Source organism: Lactuca serriola, chromosome 4 (genome assembly GCF_051521515.1).
Source record: "Lactuca serriola cultivar US96UC23 chromosome 4, Lser_US96UC23_V15, whole genome shotgun sequence".
Taxonomy (NCBI): domain Eukaryota; kingdom Viridiplantae; phylum Streptophyta; class Magnoliopsida; order Asterales; family Asteraceae; genus Lactuca; species Lactuca serriola.
In genome coordinates, this window is record NC_136411.1 from 114,094,648 (window position 1) to 114,103,710 (window position 9,063).

The 9,063-nt window shown below is 30.7% G+C and overlaps 1 non-coding gene across 1 annotated transcript; it reads left to right on the forward strand.

Moving 5' to 3' along the window:
* The first annotated feature begins 3,996 nt into the window (after positions 1-3,996).
* Positions 3,997-4,148, forward strand: LOC145103345 (U4 spliceosomal RNA). Its single transcript, XR_013706445.1, has one exon. It is a non-coding gene; the product is annotated as a U4 spliceosomal RNA (small nuclear RNA).
* The last annotated feature ends 4,915 nt before the right edge of the window (positions 4,149-9,063 follow it).

Here is a 9,063-nt window from a genome sequence, read left to right on the forward strand (position 1 = left end):
CGGGCCTGTCTTATAGATGAAGGGGAGGCGGAGACATCACACTCACAGAAAGAAAACAGCAGCCACCTCATGGCCCACCAAATATTATTTTAACATTATTTTGAAATACAACTTTGACTAGAGGTGGAAACGGACCCTCTTAGCTTTCAGTGTTTCTTTTCTCTTCCAGAAAGTGTATCAATATTTTGATTAATAAACAAAGACATTGATAATTCCAAATTGGTATCACCTTTCTTATATTTGATCAGGATTTAAAAAATAATATAACATAGCATGTTAAATTCTGCATCTTTGGATCGCATAAATTAGGTAATTTAAACGCGTACAGTTTAACTAATTTAAAAATGAGGAATTAAATGTATGTCCGTATGTGTCAAGGTTCATGTGGATTTTTTTTCTTTAAGGTTTGAGTCAAACTAGTCAACACCCAAATCCATCTATTTTTTTCGGTAGTGGGCAGGTAGGCTTTTTTTTTTTTTTTTTTTTTTTTTTTTTTTTTTTGTTTGTTTTTGTTTTTGTGTGTGTGTGTGTGTTGGAGCTTGGCCAATAAGAAATCAAATTGAGCTTTTAGTCTTAGAATTTGGCGCAAGAAATCAAAATTCAAAAGTCGGGGGAATATTATTGGAGCAATTTTCTTGATTTATTTTATTTTTCATGAACAAAAATACATAAAACCTTAAACCACTACATCTTCAAACATAAAAACATAAAACATAAATATTGTCGTATTCTTAGTCTCTCCCTCTCTCTTAATTATTGTTTCTAGTCATTTTCGTGGTAGTCTTTGTTGTATGGATTTACTCTTCCTCCATGTTGTGTAATTCATCTTCATAAGCAAGCTCTTATATGCAAAACGGTGTTGGTTTAATTAAGTGTGATAAAAGAGATGTTTGACAAAACTAGTTGTTAGCCGATGACTGTAAGATGTAATTTTTATTTGTTATACAAACGTTTGATAAAAGTAGTTAAAAGTTTTTGAAATATATAAAATGAAAAATATTTAAAAAGATAAATATATAAATATATTTTTAAGGGAGATTTTGGAAATTGATTACAAAAACTCAATAATTTTTTCTTAAACGCTATGTAAAATAGCTTTTAGATTCTTAACTTTTTGTTTAAACTAAAAGTTAAATGATTATATTTCCAAACAAAACTTTTTGTTTAAATCGAACTTTTTGTTAAAAGCTAAAAGTTAGAAGCTTATAAATGCTCTCTACCAAACACACCTAAAATGTATACGCTTAAAACAATCAACAAATACCTAAGAAAATTCTAAAAAATATGTATTTTGACTAAACAAGTAATTTCTTTATGCTATCCTTTCATTTTAATTAGGAATTATAGTCGGTTAATAAGTATCCACATTCTTCCCCTTTAATCGGATCTGGGTTGAACTTAATCATTCCAAGTTTCCCTCGCATATCTGTCTTGCCTACACCTTGGTAAGTATGTATGCCTTTTGTTCTTTTGAAGAAAACAAACTCCACAATGATTTGTCCATTCTCCATGCATTCCCGAATGAAATGAAACTTTGTGTTGATATGATTGTTTTACCCGTGGAACACCAAAATTTTCATCAACTACATCGCTAATTTATTATCAACGAAAAGTTCTACAAGTCCTCCTTTTGTAGTCGGTTATTTTGTCTAACAAATTAGCCAACCAAACAGCTTGACAAGTCGTTGCCATCATGAACTCCACTTCACATTCTTTTATTTTATTGACTGCCACTTGATAACACTTTCTCCAATATTAGAAAACCATGCCACCAATGCTTTTATAGTCCATTGCATCTCCGCCATGATCACTATCTGAAAAACCCACAAGTTCCTTGCTCTTTTGATCATTATGTTTAACAGCCCCAGATCGAGCCTAGAAGTTTTGGCCATTTTCTACTAAAATATTTTTTTTAGAAATAAATAAAATAAATTGAAAATACATCAAGTAAATATTTTAAATATAATTAAGTAGATATCAGTGATAATATAATGGTAAAAATCAATTAGAAGTTTAATATAGTTAAATTGAATAAATTATGTTATAAGGACTAAAGTTGCCAAATAATAATAGTTGAGATTTGACTCTTGTCAACCAAGTAGGACTTGAATGTAATATATCATAGGGGAAGGGATAATTAGGAAATATTAGAGGCACTAGTTAAATTGTCAAAATGGTGGTCATAAAATAAGGTTAATAAATGGGGATTTTGCAACCAAAAAACCAAATGACATGGAGTTTATTTATTTTTCTTTTTTCTATGAACGAATGATACGTGTATAAGGTGGGACTCAAGACCACCGCCATGGCCTGATCCATCAATAGTGAAGGCTACAAGGCCTGAAGTCTCTCATAACGAACATTGACAAGTTTCATTTGACCAAGTCCATATTCAGTTGAATTCCACTAAAGTAGTAGCAACAAATTAGGCGCACGTTTACTTCAGCATGCATGCTCTTCTGTTTCTTTTCTATTATAAATTGTAAGCATTCATGGGTTAATGGCCGGATAAACATAAAAGTTAAGGAAATTGTTATTTGATTTTAGTCTATCTTCTTCATCTTAATTTTTGGGAGATTAATCTCGAATTGGCTTTTATCAACTAACCAACTAAAAGAATAACTAATCGTTTTTTCAATCATGACATTTTACGAAACTTACTCGGAGCAAAGATGCAAATGTTACGATAGATCCATATTAATCGATAGTGGACATTGCCATTTACCACCCGTTCCAAAGTTAACTTCTTCACAACTGATAAAGGTCGCCTGTCCATCCAATTATCAAAAAGATTTGTGGTTAAATTCTTATTTAGGAATTGAAACTGAACCCCACGACCCACCTTACCCTGTATAGTCTCCGCATAATCACATTCTAAGAAAACACGTTCAACTTCTTCTATATGGTCCCATAAAAAGGACACATAACTGACTCTAAATCTATACAATGATTCACCATATTACTTATGATTGGAACAGGTTTCGTGAAAAAGCCAAACCAAGATATTCATCTCTTTTTGGCATATACTTATTCCACTGAGTTTTGTCTACCCGATGTGGAAGTAGAATGTTATCAGTATGGAATCTCACCGAGCTAACTGAAAACTCCTGAGATCCGTCCAAATTCCAAACCCCACATATCATGGTTCAAAAGCTCGATGTCCAACCTTTGGCCTAGGGATGACAATTGATGACATGACACGACAAAAATACACGACACGAAACGAAATTGGGAAGAAATTGAAATTCGAATTCATGTTCGTTCAAGTGTAAAAAACACAACATCGTGTCGTGTCATGTTCGTGTTCAAAATTCGACACGAAATTGACACGATTTAACATTTGTATGCCGTGTTTTTCGTGTTATATATGATTAAATATTAATTAAATAAACTAATTTTTATTTTAATTTATCTTTGTCGTGTCGTGTCGTGTTTGTCGTCTTTTAATTGGTTTGTTTTCGTGTTAGTTAAAAAAACACGACATCGTGTTCGTGTTACTTAAAACATTGTCGTGGCAGACAAAAACAAGACACAATGACTCGATTTGCCACCCCTACTTTAGCCCGACCATGATCACTGTCAGCGCCACTCATAACCGTACCATACATCTTTAATCAAACAATTCTATTATTTTCAAGAAGGAATATCTATCTTTAATCAAGTTATCTTTGTTCTTTACATGATACATAATTTAAAAAAAGTTGTGTCTTGAATATGTTAGCAAATATCGAATTTGTCAATTAAAAAAAATAAAAAAGAAGGTTGTGGACCCTAAATAAAGTTGTGAGTTATATTAATTAATATTTTTCAGAACAACAGCCTATCTTAAAACCAAGTAAAAAGGAGCAGCAACAATTGATTAGGATGCACTTATGTGTTATACATAGGGAGAAATTAAAGAGCTATGTTAGATTGTTAGTCCCACATCGGTAGGAATGTAGAGGCTGTTGAAGGAGAGGGTTAGAATAAAAGGTGGGGTGTGCGTCTTTTTTAAGTATCTTTGCGCTTGGGGCAATGACGCAGCTAATGAGGTAATAACCGAGGCGCGTCAATTGCTGGTTGAAAACTATTTCCAAACCCCCTCCTTGGCCTTGGGTCTCCCTTGGCCATCGAGAATTTCTGGAAGGGTTTTCCTTTATTGGAAAACTCTATAAATTCTTAGTTATCGAAGCTTTTTTAACTGTGTCGTTTGAATGTAATCCGTTCCAGGCTTAAATTACATAAACAATCGCTGAACTTGATTGATTAATATACAACAATAATGATAATAACTATTATTAGATGTCGTCAATACCTACCTAGCATCACGGAAGTGAAGGTTCGCTCCCACATTATGCGAGAGAAGATTACATTACATAAAACAAGATGGCAGTGAGTATAGAAACCAAGTCCGAAGAACATGAAAAGCATACCTTTTTTGGTCTTTTGGCTATCTATCTGATCCTAGAAAAACATGGTAATTTAGAAAGAATCAACTTTATCTTAATCTTAAATTTTGGTGTGGACCGACCATATTGATCAACCAAGCCTAGGCACAATTGAAACCCGAAATGTTTACTGTATTTGCTTTCGACACCACTCGAACGTTGCATCTATTCATGTTCTGGCTAACTAGACTAATCACAACATTGGATAGGTCCCTACTACTCATGGCTACTCATATATATAATCTTAATTGAAACATGGTGATTTAGAGCCAGGTTCTTCAATGATAATGCAACGTAGCTGCTATGCCTTTTGCCCAGAGAATAGGAAAATGGAACACTACATGCATGTGAAATTGATCCCACATTGGAGGCTGAAGAAAGAAAACAGAGTCTGGGTTGTTGTATAAAAAGTGAGGGTAGCATCATGGAAAGCTTACTTACGTGGACGGGGTCTTTGGGCGATCAAGAAGGTCCATGGCCTAAGTTGGTGTTCTCCGTTGTACATCAAGGTGAGGTTCCTGTCTAAGGTCGACCAAAGTTGGTTGAACCCACCCATATCCAAGTTTTAATCTTTTTATTCATTTAACAATGATAGGCTCCTACCCCAAGAGTTTTTATGTAAATATAGGTTGATTTTGAAAAACCATTCTAAAAATGGGTTGATTCCAAATTCATTTGCAAAATTGGTTGTTTTGAAGAGATCCTCACAAAAAAGCAAACGATCAGTCCTATTGAATTTTTTATTTTACATATTAACCCTTTCCTTATTTTTATTTTACATCTTTTATACTAAAAACATACATTTCTTTTAAAATGTTTTATATTTTAATCTTCTAGTTTATAATCACCTAATTTATAATCACCTCACTATAGAGATGACATATAAATTCTGTTATTAAAAATATAAAATTGAAATTTATTGTTTACTTTTAGCAAATTATACCGTTTGAAAAATCAAATCAACACATTGAAACCTATACCCAAATTGAATATATTACAATGTCATAAAATTACAAAATTAATTAAACACAAAATCACAAGACAACTTAAACACAAAATTACAAAATAAATTAAACATAAAAATACAAGATAATAAAATTTTCACTTCATATTGAATTTTGGTTGAGAATTTGAATAAATTTTCCTATTATGAACTAGGTTGATGACATAATCCACATCTACGAGGTTCATCGTGATAACGAACGTCTATCTCGTTATGAAATCGATTTGTACGTCTCCGACCTCAACCAACCGAACATTTTGAGTAATCTGTCGTAATCTCCCAAACAACCTCCAACCAATAATCAAAGTGAGGAACTGGGATATATATATATATATATATATATATATATATATATATATATATATAGAGAGAGAGAGAGAGAGAGAGAGAGATAAGTTCATATATAAACAATAAATATTGTGTGAATGTATGGCTAAATGTGGACCAATCATTTGAGAATGCTAAATTACTCAAATTGCATTATATAATTATAATTAATATTTAATCAATTAGTTAAATGACCCTAATTAAAATCCTATATTTAAGGAAGTTATCATATATCACGTTTATTCAGTTTTGTGGATGATTTCATTGGCTTCTTCAATGGTTTTTTTTTTTTTTTTTTTCTAGAATCCAAAATCGATCAAGAAAGGAAGAAGAAAAAATTTGTATGCATGTAAATCGAGAAATACATAATCGAGCAAGTAAGATATTGATACATTGTTATTGCATTTAAAAAATTTAAACTATTTAAGTCGTCTTCTTTAATTTTATCGTGGATCAATTTGAGTTATGGATTTCAACATTTTCTTAATGTCGCATAGGAATCGTTTCAACAATTAGTTATTTGCATATTGACGGAGTTGTGATTTCTCTTTTTACTGTGTATTAATTATATATAATATAATAATCTAGAAGCATTCCATCACAGTAGCTAAAAAATCCAACAAAAGTTCAAACGACCATATCATATTACATTATCACTTTATCATAATTGGATTAAACAATTGGTGGTGATTGTTAAAAGATGTAAATGATGAGTTGATTAATTTGATATTATTCCTCATTTCAAAATCAAAAACTTGAAAGAATTCAATACAGTAAGTGCACTTTCGGTTAATTGGAATAACATTAGCACAATTTGAAGCATCATTGTGATTGTATATAATATGTTGCTGAGAAAAATACAAAAAAAGTCTAAATTTATGTCTTGACGTTACAACATTCAAGCATATTTTATTTATTCACAGTGAATATCCTTGAAGTATATCCCATCATATTCTTTTCTTCTTGATTTTTCAAAATTTTATGCTATCTATTTATTTATTTCTTTTATGGAACATATAAGAATGGGACACCGAATTGAAATTGGTTCTTTACTGGCATATAGATTAATGGAATGCATAACTGAATCTGGTTTTTGAAGAATGAAAGACATGATTATTACTTGTTCATAAAGAATGGAACACACAAATGAAACTGATACTTGAAGAATGGAACACAGAATTGAAAGCTGATTCTTAAAGAATAAAATGCAAAAGACTGGAACGTAGAAGGTCGAGAAGCCATGTGAAAAGAATGTTATTTTTACAAAAATACATATGTTCATTGTATTATAAATTTTTATTTAAAATGTTAAACATTGTGTCAAGAATAAAGAAGAAAAACTTGATTCTTTCAATAATTTCATTCTCATTTACACATATATCTAGTATTCTTTAAGAATGTTTGTAATAATTGGTTGGTTGAATTTATAATTAAATAATTATCGATTCTTAAAATAAAACACTACATTCTAAATATCATTAACATATATGAATTTGTATTCTTTAAGAATGTTAATCATAAAAAGAACTCTTAAATTATGTCGTATTCTTTAAGAATCAAAGCAAAGTATGTAAGAATGAACTTAAGAATGAAATGAAAAACAAATTTATACGTGGTGAATTCGTATTCTTAAAAGAAACTGATTTAATAATGTATTTAATAGAATCCAAATTTTGATTTGAGTTTTATTAGATAGTTTCCTAAAATATAAGTAATTTTGATTTCTCTCTCTTAATAAAGTATCATATTTTCCCTTATATTTAATTAAATATAATTATATAATGCATGCTATCACATGTTACTAACATACACCTTATGATCACAACCCTTAATTTCTTCTAATCTAATGGTTAAAATTTGATCACACATTCACACAATATTTGTGATTTATATTTAATCATAGCCCTATATATATATATATATATATATATATATATATATATATATATATATATATATATATATATATATATAATGAAAAGAGGGTCATTCACTTTAATACAAACTACGAGAACATGTGAACACGTAAATCATGTAAAAAATTTCTATAACTTACCACATCTATACATATTTTGAAAATAACGGATGGTGGGTGACAATTTTGTAGACACCTTCATTGTAGTTGAATTCGGATAAAGTATGGTTTTGTGTATAACTGTCACGTTTAACAAAGAGACACCGCATAGATGATGGTTGAATTGTATATTTCAGTTCATTGCAATATCATTGTGTCGTCATAATCATCACCAACATCACTTAATGACTCGATAAGACCATCTTCACTACATTGGGAATTAGGTTCATGAAAACCATAGTCAATTTCTGTCTCAAATCTATCAACATTAGGTAAAGTAAATAATATATTTAAGGGATCGATCACAAAATCATGAGGTTGAACCGACTCTTATACTTCACAATTACGAATATGATCTACAAAACTAGTATTTATAGGCCACGTTATTTGTTTTTGAGTATTTATTTTTTCACACTAGCACAAAATTTGGCTATGGCGGTGGTTTTTGAAAACTAGATGTTCTTGTTTCTTATATTTCTCACCACTAAAGGTTATAAAGTAATTTACATGAGTGTTTCCATGACATTTTACTGAAAATGAGTCACCATTGCAAATCAAACTTCCGACATTAACATCGGTTTTACATAAAAAAGTGACAAGTCGTACGATGACCGAAAACGATGGCCAAATGTCATTTTTACTAGGTTTTTTTGTGTGTGTGTACCTTTACCTTGTATCAGTTATTAAGTGAGACGTATGGTGTTAAAGTTTCATTTTAAGTGATTAAATCTTATATTGAAGTTTCTAGCATGAAAAAACCCAGGACAAGTCGTGCAACGGCCGAAAATGGTGGCCAAATGCCATTTATTATAACCGGTTTTTTATTTGATATGTACCTTAATGAGTTAAGTGAAATTCAACTATTCAAGTCCAATAAACCGGTTCAAACTATCCAAATCCAATAAATCGGTTCAAATGTTTTTTTGATGTATCTATCACATTGGTTCAACCCAATATTTTAAGAAACAATCCGTTTCGAACCGGTCTAAAATTTAACATAAAACCGGTTGTTGTTGAACTGCTCTTGTCCCCGGTTCATGGTTCGAATCGGTTTTAAAAACATTGGATATAATATTATAATTTGTCACTACAAGGCAAGCTGTAAAATATTAGCCTTGCTATAAATATTTTTTGGTCATTCAAATTATTTATCACATTGTATTTATATTGTTCTTCCCATGCACCTCATGTTATAAATAAATATGATCAACTCCATACGCGTAGGAAGGAAA